This window comes from Anastrepha ludens, chromosome 5 (assembly GCF_028408465.1).
Source record: "Anastrepha ludens isolate Willacy chromosome 5, idAnaLude1.1, whole genome shotgun sequence".
Classification (NCBI taxonomy): Eukaryota; Metazoa; Arthropoda; class Insecta; order Diptera; family Tephritidae; genus Anastrepha; species Anastrepha ludens.
The window spans coordinates 113,249,091-113,264,233 of record NC_071501.1 but is presented as its reverse complement, the minus strand read 5'-3'; the positions used below and the strand labels follow the sequence as shown (position 1 = coordinate 113,264,233).

General features: G+C 33.3%; 1 protein-coding gene across 5 annotated transcripts in view; it reads right to left on the bottom strand.

The window, feature by feature from the left end:
• The window catches only part of LOC128865000 (uncharacterized), a 41,116-nt gene extending 26,211 nt beyond the window's left edge, over nucleotides 1-14,905 (bottom strand). The window contains exons 1-2 of one of the 5 annotated variants that reach the window (XM_054104837.1): nucleotides 14,397-14,905; nucleotides 11,317-12,070 (exon numbers count right to left, since the gene is read on the bottom strand). The gene's annotated coding sequence lies outside the window, so the exon portion shown is untranslated. The other 4 variants (XM_054104836.1, XM_054104835.1, XM_054104839.1 and 1 more) reach the window with 4 other exon arrangements.
• Nucleotides 14,906-15,143: the final 238 nt, after the last annotated feature.

The window sequence follows — 15,143 nt, the reverse complement described above, 5'->3', positions numbered from 1 at the left end:
GTAATTAATGTGTGCAAGCGCAAAACAAAAGCAACGATGGTAACAAAAATGTATATTAACAAGAGCAGGGAAAGCAACAAAACTCACGCCAACAGTGCAACAAAGCTAGAAGATTGAAAACCAAAGTATGTGGATTTATGTATATGGATATGTGCATATATATTTTTATGTTTAATGCATTATTCATAATGACTTTTGGCTGTGCATGAAGTGAAGTGATGCGTCGAGCATGCACACACACACACACATTCATACATATATGCAGTCATTTACAAACCCATGTGAGTGTAGCAAATCAAGCGCCCATTTGTATGTATATTTATGTATTTACATGTATATGTCTGCATGTATGTATAAAAAGCTTCCAATTGCGGTCGTAAGTGCCCAGCCATTTCAGTGCATACTCACATACACCCATATACATACGCATGTATACGTATATAGATATTAACGTTGCGCGAATTTCATGAACTCGTGCTGAAGTGGCGAAGTGGCGAAGCGGCAAGGATGCCGCTATAACTCATGTTTATTTTAATATACACGCGCCCAGGGCGCAGCAAATTTCAATGTTCAGTCATCAAGTAAAAAATAAACAAGCACAATGCATACATACATCCATACACACATACATGCATATGTACGAGTATGCGCATACATATATGAATTGTTGCAAATTGGTTAGGAGCAATCAAATCGCAGCAACAAACCGCAGTTATGGCCAAGAGTAAACAATTCATGTAGTAGCATACTTTTCGGCGTGAATTTCCATGCCCCTTTCGCAATGAAACAATTTTATTTGTTTGCTTTTTTATTTCATTTTCATGTAAGCTGCAATCGTAAAGGATATTTTAGTAGCAGAAATAGACCAGACCAAATAGAATAAATAAACAGAAAAATGCCTAGCGGGCAGAAAATTAAGAAAGCAAAGAGGCGAGCAAAACGACAAGAGGGAGCGGCTAAAAATATAATGCAAAAATTGGGTATTTTACCAGAAGGCCTGCGCTAGTAGCCAAATTCACTGCTTTAGCGCTTACAAATTAATGTCATAAGTGCAAAAGCAAAAACCAAAAAAAAAGTACAAAAAACAAATCAAATATAGAAACAAAAAAACAATCATCATCAAGAGCCAGGAAATTGCAAATGCAAAGAGTATCTAATGAAGTAGCGCAATTAAAGAAATGATTGTTTGACAAGAAGAATGCTCACTAGAAGGTCTACATTACATGTTACCGGTTTTTTTATGACCAGCAAATTTTATTACCGAATTTTGTTACTTGCTGTTTAACTGGTATGCTGACGACGCGCTGTAGAGGCTGCAGCTCAGCGGGCAGTACACCATACAGATTGATGACAAGGCTTTTTCAAGTACTACTAACAAGTTCCTGCTAAAAAGCTGTTGCTGAATATTTCTGCAGGCACTATTTAGTGGTAGTTTAGCAACTTTGTAGTGCGATTTATACAAAGTAAGTTATGAACGAAATTTAAATTTATTTTTTACTGTTTTGCAGACGCTGTAAGCACACTTTACGGCAAAAAATGCCACATGAAATAAAATACAGGATGCAAGGAATTATCACTTAAAGAAAGATGTAACAGAAAGAAAAACATAATATAGAATAGAGACACAGACAGCTAGTCCTGTGGGAATTTTCCAATCACATTTTCTTTGGCAAATCTGAGAATATCCTCCAGTTTGAGAGAATGAATATTACTCATTCTCATGGCATAGGAACCCAAAATTCAGAGAAAATGTTCAGTGCGATAATTGGCACTACAGAAATATTATTTTCAAGAGTTTGATAAGTAACAGCGTGAGGAAAACTGCGGTACAAAAAAAGTCATTTACATAGACATTGGCGTAAGCAGCGGCGATGAGAAACAGGAGCACGCATCCACGACAGTCGGTTCTACGTAACCGGACCGCCTGGATTTATATCCGGCCAAGGACGGTCACTCCAGCAGCATTTCCTGTTTATGTGCGAGGAATGTTTATGCTGCTATGCTGCTACAACAACAATAACAACGAAAACATGAGCATGGGGGCGTTTGGTAAATGATAGAATACCACAGAAGAAAAAATCTCAGATTTTGTTGAGTGAAGAGAACCGCACTCAGCAACTTAATATTTGAACAGAACTCTCTTCTTATTTTATTTATTTTTTTTTATTTATTTACTTTTTTTTCTTTAAGTTTTAAAATTAAATTTTTAAGTTTTAAATTTTTTTTTAATTTTTTTTTCGTTTTATTTCTTGGTTTCTTTTTTTTAATTTTTTCTTTATGTGTTTATTTATTTTTTTTGTAATTTTTTAATTTATTTATTTTTTTAATTTAATTATTTTTATTTTATTTATTTTGCTTTTATTGAATTTTTTTGTTTTTTAAGTTTTGAAAAAAACTATTTTTTTTTTCAATTTTTGTTTTTTTTTGTTTTATGTTTTATTTTTTTTTAACTTTTTCTTTATTTATTAATTTTTTTTACTTATTTTTTATTTTTAGTTTTTTTATATTTTTTTTGTAATTTTTTAATTTTTTTTATTTAATTATTTTTATTTTATTTTTTTATTTAATTATTTTTATTTTTTTATTTAATTATTTTTATTTTATTTATTTATTAATTTTGCTTTTATTGAATTTATTTATTTATTTATTTTTTTTATTTAATTATTTTTATTTTATTTATTTTGCTTTTATTGAATTTTTTTATTTTTATTTTTTTTTTCAATGCTCACTATTTTTAAAAGTATAGCGCATTATCCACATACATAAATCTAAACTTCGTACCATATACAAAAATGAAACAAATTTTACAAAAATTTTAATAATATTTCAATTCAAAACTCTTATACAAAATTTGGTTACGCAATTTCATAGCTCAGTAAATTCTAATATAGTAAAAAGTGCAAGTTTGAAGTGGCTCAAAATTCTCGTTGTTTTGTGATCATTTTTTCTCACATTTTGGGCCAGCTTTAACTATTTTTTTATTTTTTCTTCCAATATTCATCATTTTGTTTTTAAAGTATGGGGCATTATCTAACAAAAACCTCATAAATCCAAATTTCGTACGATATATAAAAATTATAAAAAATTTTAAAATATATTTTATGAATTTTGATAAAAAGTTCCGACACATAGTTTTATACTTCAGTAAATTCTAGTATAAAAAAGTGGCAGTTTGAAATGGCTCAAAGTTCTTGCTTAATTTTAATAATTTTTTTCACATTTTCTTCACAGAATAAACATTTCATGCATTTTTACATGAAGAAAACACGCAACACCATGAGGAAATAATTATCAAAAACCAACGGGATTTTTTCGCAAAATCAAACTGGAACGTTGGTATACTAATATTGAATAAGCTTTAAAACTGCATACCACAATTTGTTCAAGAAAATCCAATTAAAAATTGTGGAGTAGGGATATAAAGTCCATGGAATTTTTTTACTTTCTAATGAAGTTTCAAAATTGGATTTATATGGGTTTTTGACTGTAAGTTATATTTGCAAAAAAAAAAAATTGTGAGCAATAAAAAAAACATGAATGAGTAATTAAAAACAAAGAATTTATGAACATTTAAAAAAAAAATTCTCTAAGCTGGTCAAAGTGTTGAGGTACTTTAGTGTTTTGAAAATTTGTTTACGTGGTGAAAAATGACATTTCTAATGTAGTAGTAACAGTAGTAGTAGACAGCACACATCAAGAAATTAATTATTGTATTGCCTACTTTGACCCCTTCCGACAGAACAGCATTTACTGTACATCATTTAGATATAAAGAAAAAAATGACTTTTCTGATGTTACATATTTATGGGTGTATATTTATTATGTATGGATTTCGCACATCAGAGTTAAGATTACAAATTTAGCTAAGTAACTGCACTCACTCAGAGGTATTGCAAGCAAATACTTATTTGCCAATGAAATGAGCAACTTCGAAACATCCGCAGCAACCCCTGAAAGGTCCAAGTCATAGCTAAATTGGCTTACGTGCCCGTCCCACCGGCTATGCAGTTCACATATTCTAAGAGATTTTTATTTCTTAACAAAAATTATTATTTTTTTTTTCGTTTATAAAATTGGCGTTTAAGTATTTCCTACTACAATGTAATTTAAGAATCAAACCATGTAACAAACAAATGAACTGGCAATGTCAGGGCACTCACACAAAAGCTTTGCTTTCTAAAACGAAGTGAACCATGAGCTGTCTTGCTGTTGCTACCGCATTGTTGATGTCCATAATATGTTGGCAAAAAAATTTACTGGCAACAATTACGTATACAAGGTGTGACTATTAAATAACGAGACTGATGCTGCTATAAAAGATGAACGCAGACGTTTATCTTTATAATTCATTCATTATCTCTCGCTTCTGTGAGGAAATCTGTATAGCCACAGCCTTTGTTGGCTTTAGAGTTATTGTTTGTTTTTTTTTTTTGTTTCACCTGAAAAAAGTTGATTGCCACAATAGAGCAACGGCCATCAAAACAATGCTCTGGCTCATTTTGCATTGTCTGTGGAAAGAAGCTTTTAGTGCAGCATCCCAGTGTTAGGTGTGAAATTTGCATTGAAAGGACAAAGATTAGACTGCGTTGAAGGTACGAAAGAGAAAGTGAAGACTTCAAGCACAATTTGTTACACAATGGAACGCGTGTTGTAGGGATAGTGGAGAGGTGCACACACAACTCGTATTCGTATATTGCAGGCGATAAAAAGTAAAAAAAGTAAAAGCGTATGAAATCACAAAAAAATATTATAGGAGGGTAGCTCTTTATTTTTTTTAAGCTTGGGCACTTCTAGCGCACTCAGGCGGCCATTTGACGTTACTATTGGAGAGTTTGACATATTTTACTAAAACGCACGCGGAATTTTTTGATGTATGAGGTTCTTAAGTGCTGTCTATACAGGCTTTAAAAACTCATCTCGGCAAAAAAAAAGAAAATCAATTAAGCCGTGGCAATTTTCGTGCGATAAAAATTGTCAGAGTTTGTAATTCAAAAATGCATACATTGCAAAAAAGAAAAATTTTTTTTTGCAAAGTATATTTTTTTTATTTAATTTTTTTTTATTTAAATTTTTTTTATTTAAAATTTTTTTTTTGTTTCTTTACAAAGTATTTTTTTTTTCAAAGTAGCTTACAAGTATCAACCAGTCCGCGTTCTATGACAAATTCGCTCTAGATCTAAAACTCAAAAAAAATTAAAAAATATTAATCCACAAAAATATTAAAATTTTATTTTTATAACATTCCTATCCCCCTCTTAATGCTCTTGAAAACTTACAAAAAACTAACCAAAAATTATACGCCAATAAATTTTGTGTGGCCATAAATTGGATATGTCTCCTGAGGTTGCTGCTGATGCGATAGGTAGTCGCTGGTAGCTTCCACGCTAAGCTATTGATTTCATAGTTAAATTTTTTTCACTATTTTTGTTGCTTTGCTCTTTTTATTGTGACAAATGCGAAAGTCACCAAATGCCCCGAGCAACAGTATACATAAGTAGTTGAAACAACAACTACACTGATTGCGAAACAAAACAGTTTCAGTGGCAATTGATAGCTTGCTGCATGCGCTCCAATGAAATCCAAGTAGTCATTGGGGACTGTAGCATTTTACTTTTTTTTTTTTGGTTACTGTTGGAATGTGTGAGATTAATGGTTTATTGTGTGTATATGTTTGTATGTACATTTATATTGCTTGTTAATGAAAAATGCTGTAAAAGTAACGTGGAAAAAGTGTAATTAATAGGCAAAAGCAAAAAATAATTCATTCGAATAGGGAGAATTTTAAGCAGTTCAAAATTAAATTATTATTAAAAAAGCTGCAAGACAGGTTAATCAAGAAGAGCTTTTGAAAACACTTAGCTCTACTTTGAAGAGATTTAGTTGGAATAAAAATATTAAGTGCCTAATATTTATAGTTGGCATTCCCGTAAGTTGGTTCCCCGACTTCACTTCTTCTTAATCACCGCAGTGGTATTGGCTTAAATGCGCTAAAGCTAGGAGCCATTATAATCTGTATACGGAAAATAAACAAAAATCCAGCTTTGAAAAACAAAAATCTGAACTTTTTCATATTTGAAAATGCACGAACGAAATATTTTGTTTTTTAAAAATAGGCTTTTTTATCTCAGAGAAAGAGAGAAAGGCAAATTTTTGCCTTACCGTCTTAAGAAATTTACTTTTTACGCTAAGGCAGCGTCCGCTCATAAGCCAAGCGCAGAAGCTAAAAAACAGAATAAAAATCTGTCTTTTTTCGTATTTGAAGAATAGGTTTTTTTGCCGAAGAGAAAGAGAGAAAGGCAAATTTTTGCGTTATCTTCTTAAGAAACTGACTTCCTCTTCTCAAAAATGCGACATAATACTTGGTATGTGCGGTAAGACCCAGAGGCTCTTTAATATATATTAAGCGTCGGTCATAAGCTAGGGCAGAATTACAGGCATATCTGCTACGCGAAAGAAGTAATTATACATACTTCACGCGACTCGGTTAAGCAGAACGAAGTTCCACAGAACAAATTCCTATAAATAAATGCTCAGTGTATTAGTTGAAATCCATTTGTCTCCAGAATCTTAAGCCGTCGAACATAACTTATGAACTCTCTCTTGAGTTGTTTATGATCAACTGTGCTTTCAAAGAATGACACTGCAAATTTGTGCCATATAGTTTATGTTTCTCGGTGAGTTAAAAGCATTCTCTTGATTTCAGCTTTTCTAGAAACTTTAAACAACTAAAGACTTAAGACCAAACCTAACGTGATGGGTCAAATTACCCATTTTAAACTCTTTGTCAGAATTTCTTGCAAATAAGTCTAGCACGTCACCATTTTCCTTTACAACTTTTATTAAAAACTACATCGAATGTATTTTTGAAGACCTATTCCCCTCTTATTAACTTTTTAACCGAGAAATATATGAAATCCGCCCTAACTATCGCAAGGAGTTATTTGACCCATGCAAATATTCTAGGTATATCTTGATTTGTACTTCTTGTGATACAAAACGGATGTAGTGGACATTTTTATTATTGCTTGATACTAATTGCAAAATTGCTGCATTATGTTATATTTGTTGCTGGCTGACGGATGTATAGCCAATTTCACTCTACTTCAAGCGAGTATTACAGTACAAATTTCAAGTTATGTTATAATATGCGAATCAAAAATTCTTATTTCGCTGCTGGCACACAGCAAACGTTAACTTTAAATAGTATTCCATGGAAAATGCCCAAAAATTTGTTTTCTATTTTTGTTTTTTATTAAACTCTTTCGTACAAAAAGGTTTTTTTACCCATTATCAATTTTTAACAATTTATTAATTTTATTATCGATCTTTGAATCGTTTATCCCGCTTGCGAACTATTTCCCCACTCTAGCAGCCACTTTAGTAACTTCAATGACCATCACACATCACTTCCTGTATTTCTCATTTTCGCTTTTTCGCCTTTTTCCAACATCAACTTTGACCCTTGTCTATTTTCGTTTGACCTTTGACCCACTTTAGAAATAATGCTTAGCAATAAGAGCAAAAAAAAAAACAAAAAAATAGAAAAACGCTCATTGACTTTGCTTCAAAATAGAACCATAAAAACAGGAGTAAGTGCTGCCAAAGCTTTTAACATTTTAGTAGCTTTTTAATACATACAGTAATATATTTCATACCGATTGCAAAGCATTTTTCCTCTTGCTTTAGCTCTTAGCAAAGGACACACATAATTAATCTTGATAACATTTATTAGCCAATAACGAAAATATGATTTCTTTTGCCATATAATAATAGTTTAAAAAGCCATAAAATCAACTACATATAAAATTTTAATTGCGAATAATAGTTAAAAGCTGAGTTAATCGATAACTGGCTGAGGATTACAAACGCGCCGGCATTTATTGTGTTGAAGGAGATGCAAAACTTGCTCATGCACGTTTGGTGTGGGTATAGAAAATTAAATGATAGTAGTTTTAAAGAGCTTCAGCTGAGTAGAATTTGTTGGAATAGTATACGTGTTGAAACTTGTGAAGTGGTTGATTAAGATTTAGTTGCAATGAATTAAGAGGCAATTAATTGGCCATGGGACAAATGCGATATTCAATACTTAAACGATTAAAGTTAGCTATAGAATCACCCTTAAAATAATTGAAATTCTTCAAACTTTGAGAGAATCATAATTCTCCAGCTGACATTTGACAGCACTCGTTCTTTGTTGAACGCTTGCGAAATCTCATTAATAGACACTAAATAAACAAAAGTCGGATAGCCAAAATATTGTACACCTCTAAAACTGAAATCTCGCCAGAAAACCCTGTCAAGTTTCACCGCCCGTCTATCTCATCCAACGGTAGGCCCATGAAACAAGGTGTGACCAGAAGGAAAGAGGTATAAGATGTGTTAAAAATAACTAGCCTCTGTTTGAAAAATATTTGCTCGTGATGAGATATTTATTGGGATAGAAAAGTCGAGCTATTTAGGTCATAAGAACACAGTAAAAAATAAACATTTCTTTAAAATTCACCGCAGATCAATTCCTAAATATGAATTTGGATGGAAGTTAGGCTGTTAGAAAAATTCGTTCATTAGATTATCTCGTTGTTCCACAACAAAGTAGAGCAACTAAAGCATTATTTAAGTCTTCCGACGGGTAACTCCGAATAAAGTTAAACAATTCACGTAAAAGCAAGAGATGAAGAAACTGTCAAGCTGGAATAAAAGTTTATGAAGGGTCAAAAAGATTTATTAATTCTATAATTCCATATGAAATTAGTATGGGTTCTTGCTGTGGTGGTTGGGTGTAGACATACGACCGGAATGGTAAAGAAGCTTTGGTGGCCGAGACATACGACCGCAAATAGATAATTAATATACCGACTAAGGTAATTAAAAAAAATTAAGCGAAGTAGAAAAATAATTAAGCGAAATAGCAAAAAAATTAGCAAAATAAAAAAGTATAAGCGAAATAGGAAAAAGGAGCGAATAAAAAAAAAAATAAGCGAAATAGGAAAAAAATAACCGAAATAGCAAAAAAAGAGCCAAATAAAAGAAAAAATAAGCGAAATAGGAAAAAGGAGCGAAATAGGAAAAAAATAAGCGAAATAGGAAAAAAATTAGCAAAATAAAAAAAAAATATAACCGAAATAGCAAAAAAGATAGCCAATAGAAGAAAATAAGCGAATTAGGAAAAAGGACCGAAATAGAAAAAATAGGAAAAAAAATTTGCAAAATTTAAAAAAAAATAAGCGAAATAAAAAAAAAATTCGCAAAATAAAAAAAGTATAAGCGAAATGGGAAAAAATTCGCAAAATAAAAAAAGAATAAGCGAAACAAAATATGCTCAATCGCAAAATTATAAAATGTAGCTTTTATAGTATTTATTTATTTCTTAATTTCAATAATTAAAAAAAAACATATACATATACTTCATTCTATAAAAAAGTACACATTAATCCAAATATCAAACTTTGTACAAGAAATTTGTATAAAAATTCCACAAATTTTCATAAAAATTTGTAATCAGATTTAAAATTTGTAATCTGATTTAAAATTTTTTAATCAGAATTAGAAAATGGGTACGCTATTGTAAAGCCCATTAAATTTTATGAAAATAATTGTTTTTCTACCGGTGCTGTGCACTTTTTCCATATAAAAAATGCATAGCAATTATTTGGGAAACTGCGCAACACCGTGAAGGTAAAAAATTTTCAAAAATCTATGAGAATTTTGAGGCACTTCAAAGTTGCACTTTTTCATACTAGAACTAAATCTTACAAATATAAAAATGAATATTTGTTTGTATGTATTTTAAAAGCTGTGAAACCAACCTTCGGATTGCAATGAAATTTCGTCAACTTATTGCCTGCAAATTCCGCAAGGATATAGGCGTAGTGAAATTGGTTTAAAATAAGTGGGCGTGGCACCAATTTTTTAATATTACATATTTTCGCAACCATTGGTGCCTGAATACTGAAATTTGGTACAAGGACATAAAATATGAATACCTTAACAATTCTGAAAAATGGGCGGCATTGGTAAAGAAGGCGTGGCAGCCCCCATATAAATCAATGGCTTATTATTGTATAGTTGCGAAACCATTCATGGTAGAGTAATGGGATTTGGCATAGATGACTAATATAGCAATGCCTTAATAATTATGAGAAGTGGACGGTATTGATAAAGAAGGCATGGCATTTCCCATACAAACTCGTTTTTAAATATTGCATGATTTCGAAACCATTCCAATATCAATGCCCTGATAGTAATAGCTTGTATACTAAGAGTATAAAATTGTGCACGCAAAAATTTTCTGAAAATTCTGAACAAAAAGTGTGAAAATCGTCGGAAATTTAATAATTTTGCACAAACTTCGAAACTTGGTTTTTTGTGGTTTCTGTTATAGAATAAAATATATTTTTATGGAAAAAAAAATTTAAATTTATTTGAAAAAAAAAAAATATATATAATTATATACATGCATTTGTATAAAGAATGGCGGTTTTTTTTTTTTGAATAACTTTTTTACTAAATAAAAAAGAATATAATTTTGAGTGATGAAAATCTTTATTTTGACCTTTAAGCAGTTCATTGCTTGCCTGTTTATATACTGCAGCTGTTTAGTTCACAAGTACCGAATCTGATTGACGAGGGAATGTCATTGGGAAGAATTAAAAATCTTCCGATAGGATGATTAATTTTGCGCCACCTTGTATATGAAAGTAACTGTGGAAGTAACAAAATTACAACGACTCTGCTTCATTTTACAATAACTTTCAATTGATTGTTGTGGCAACAAGCAACGTGCAAAACTGTTTCCCCGCTTAAAAGAACCATAAATCAGTGAAATCTCTAATGGGTACTTCAGTAATCAATTGGAGCTATCGAGTGCGGTAATAAAAGACACATCTATTTGAAATGAAAGAAAAGTGCGAATCAAAGCGATTGTTGTATTATGGCAATTAATTAGAAGACTGCCAGAGACACGCACCAGCCATAAGTGGAGCACAGCTGCAGCTATCACACAATGCGAAAGGCATCTAACTTACTACTAGAATATGTATGATTGCATGTGTGTGTGTGTGTGTGTAAGTAGAATGACTTAATGCAACGCAAATGAAAAGAAAAGAATAACTTGTGGTGATTGCAGCTTGTAGACCAAGTGAGAATTGACTTTTTGAAAGGAATGCAATCAAATGTGTACATGCAATATGTACTTGAATATGTATGTACAATAAGTATGTATGTATGTTTATATTGGGCCCCATATAAGGCCAGGAGCAAATTGAAAAGAGTTGAGTGTTCAAATTAATGCATTGTATGCAGTATTCGCAAACTTACCGATTAAAAAGTATCTCCACATGGCAATCATATTGAAGTTGCGTGCGCTGTTGCTGCAGTTGTTGTTGTATATTAATAAAGATGGCAAAGTTGCTCCAGGCAGGAGTAAGTAACGATGTAGATATGTCCTCACCGCTGTTGAGAGACTATCAAAATGCAATCGTTGAATGTTGCTAGTTGGTATTTGCTGTTGTTGTTGTTTCCCTACTTTTTTATATTATAGCAAGCCAGTTAGCTGCTGTCTTCGCGTTGCACTTGATTGGTGTATTTATTTCTGATGGCTACTCTAACTGGAGTGGAGCTGGAAACGTTGTGCCTGGTGCAATGTTGGATGGTGATGATGTTGCGCAGCGTTGTATGCTATGCTGCTATGTTAGATTACTATTGTTGTTAGTATGCACACACATATACATGGGAATTCGTTGTTAATTTTTATCTTTCATGCACTTTTATGTACATTGCCATAGTTGTGTTTTATTACTTTTCGGGTAGCGCAATTTACCGCTGTTATTCGTCACACACTAATGCGCCGTCCTGCGCTTCAAACTGCAAAAAGTTTGTGCAAATTGGTTTGCACAACTTTTTGTCTTTGTTGTTGTTTTTTTTAGTTTAAATTTATGATATTTTTACATTTGTTTTTCGCATTACGTGAAAGGACGTTTGACTTGAAGGGAATGACCCTTAGCAAACACTTTATTTTAGTTTAATGGTACACATTTTGGTTGAGATATTTAATTTCTACACATTTTATAAGCTAAAACAAAAAAAAGATTAAATTAATATTTATTAGGGTATAAGTTAAGCAGTGATTTAAGCCTATTTAGTGGCTGTTGTTTGTTTTGTGTAGTCCACTGGGAGCCGTAAAATACTTGCAGCGGCGATTTATTTACTTTCAATTCCCTTTACTTGCTTTGAAAGTGTCTCCGAAGGCGGCTTTAATACAGAACTTTTTTATTTATTAATTTTTCTTCAGTTCATAAGTTATGTTATTCGCACAAAATGGCTTCTTCGCCTTAGCCCTTATTGTGAGTTTTATGTTTTCGTATTCTCTTACTCGACCTACTCGCTTTACCACATAAGTAACCTCAATGTTTTCGTTGTCTTCCGTGTCCACTATGGACTTGGTATTACATACATACATATCTACATATGGACGTATGTACATGCATGCTTACTAACAAACGGGTTTTGTGCAGTCGACTTGTTGGAATGGTTCTTGTTTTGCTTTTTTATGTCCCTCATGCATTAATGTATCTTCATTTTTCTTCTATTCTTATAGCGCACTGCAATGCGCCACAAAACAATGACTTTAATCAGTCGAAGAAATCAAGCAATTCGACCCAAGATGGTACGACGCGACTCGAGTGCGAACGCTCCTATATGGGATAGCACACACACACATACATGCACATGTACAAACAAACAGTAAGTAGAAACTCACGACAGGGAAGAGTAGGTACATTTGTATGTGCAAGGAAGGTACGCTCGCTTGAGCCAGGTAGCAAGCGCAACAACATCACAAAAAACACACAGCTAAGAGTCGCCTGTCTCAGAGTCAGGCCAAGCCATGTCACGCCAAGAGTATGGTAAGGAAAGGTAAGTAAACGGAAAATCCGTTGAGTCGCTTGAAAGGCTTCCAAATAGTAGATACTCACAAGCTAGCTGAGCAGTGCCTTAAGCGGACTTGCCTGCTTGCTTACTTGTTATGAGTGTGCATACATATGTGTGTTGTTGTTGCCTTTAGAGCTGACGCTGCTAAAATGTTTTCGTTTTTTCTCCCTTTGCTGTTTGCCATGCATGTAGTATTTCGTCGAACTTTTTTTCTTAACCAATTCCGTTTTATAGCCGTATTTCAAGAGAAACGTTTAAACCAAACACCACCAACATATACACACACACATATATATGTATAACAATCTATACACGCCATCGCTGGCGATATTGATGATGAGGCTGATGATATTCGTGTATAAAAGGTGAGGTGAGCGGACAGCAATTATTGCTGACTGGTTTCTGATGACTACGTCGCAGTCGTGACGCAGCCAAGACTCAAAGCTGGCATATAGGCGACACAACGCGCACGACGCGGGCGGACTTATGTGTTGAAAACAGGTTTGACAGGTAAGAAAGGCAAACAAGCATACATTAAAATAAGACTAGTCAACGTCGTACGAACGGCAAGCGAGCAATCGACTGCATACGTAGACGATGCTGTTGGTGTTGAAGCTGGTTTAAGCATAATGGGCAGAGTCGCGCGGTAGCGAACTGGCAGAGGTGAGCATGAAGTGGGATAGGCGGTTGAGGAGTGAGCGATCAACATGCTGCCGCTGCTAGGTTATTTACTTTGGCTGAGTTATTTTTCGTGCTGTCGCGCGTTATTGTCTAATCCATGTGTTGGAAACAGCGGTGAGGTGAGCGAGCAGCAATGCTACGTACGCTACGGATGCTGCAGCGGCGACTGCGCTGCTGACGTTGAGATGTTGACGTAGTGGCTTTGGTAACTTCACTGCATTTGTCGGTATGTTTGTTTGAATGCATTAAATATGCAATTGCTTGTGTTTTTCTTGTTGTTGCTTTGATTTTCTCTTTTACCTGCACTTTATGTGCACACACACACATTCACAATACGTGCACGACAGCACCGCTGATACATGCATACACAAAGTAGGGGAATTTAAGAGCATAAAAAGTTGAAAATCTTTTGACTTTAAATCACTCATTCACTTGAAAGTTTCTGATTTTTATTTGTGAGTAGGTACATATAAATATACATAATAATTATGTTTCCTTGTATACTCAATCAAACTAATCAAATTTCATTTTATTTATACCTTGAAATTTGCACACTTCTTCCACAAAAATTTTTGCGTTTTTCACCTTTTTCTTGTTTCAATGATTCGCTTTCAGCGGCTACACAACAACTTCATCGCTTACTCGTGTTACTATTTATTCGCTTCGATATAATTCTTTCTTTTGCTTTCTTCTACACTCAAATTTGCATTCGATTAATAAACCATTCCGCGAAAATATAATAAAAACGCAAAATTCGAAATTCGTAAATACACAAAAACAAAACGTACGTTGAATAGCAGAAAGTATTTTTCGGTCGGCTGCTGCTTAGCCGCCTTGCTTTTTTTCGGGATTCACAGCTGCTAATTGATTGCTGGCTGCTTTCCGTACACCGATCATACAAGCCACACAACAAGTAACCGTTATTATATTATTATACACCGACACTGTTGAGAACACAAATAATACTAAAGTACGCAAATCTTTACTGTTGTACGCAAATGCAACACTACGCTGCTTCCTCTTCTTCTCGCTCATACACATTCTCGGCGCTCTCTCACTAATTACGGTTACAGTTCGTTGTTGGTTCGTATGTTTGGTAACGTGTCGCTCAGTTCGTTGCTCTGCTACATTGGAGTGTTGCCTACATTTGGCATTCGATTCGCATCATTTGCTTATGTTTACTACTCTCACAATCAATTAGTATGTAATGGTCTCTCAGAAGCAGAATGTATTTATTTATGTAGTAAAAATGAGTAGCAACATTTACAAAGTTGAGCAACATTGTACTCAACATACTATGCGCACTAAGGATTTGCTCGCTCTCTTATTCTAGGTACTAGTGTTCAACTAAAAGCAATAGCTGAGTGAGTGAGTGAGTGAGAGAGAGAGAGAGAGAGAAAGTGAGAAGGAGTTGAGAATAGCAACATTCATTGGTGGGCTAGCAGTACCATGTTTATATGCAATGTTGCAAGGCGTTTACTGCTTAGCCTATCTCAACTATTATTGCAGAAGTATCATTTTATGGAAAGAAGTAA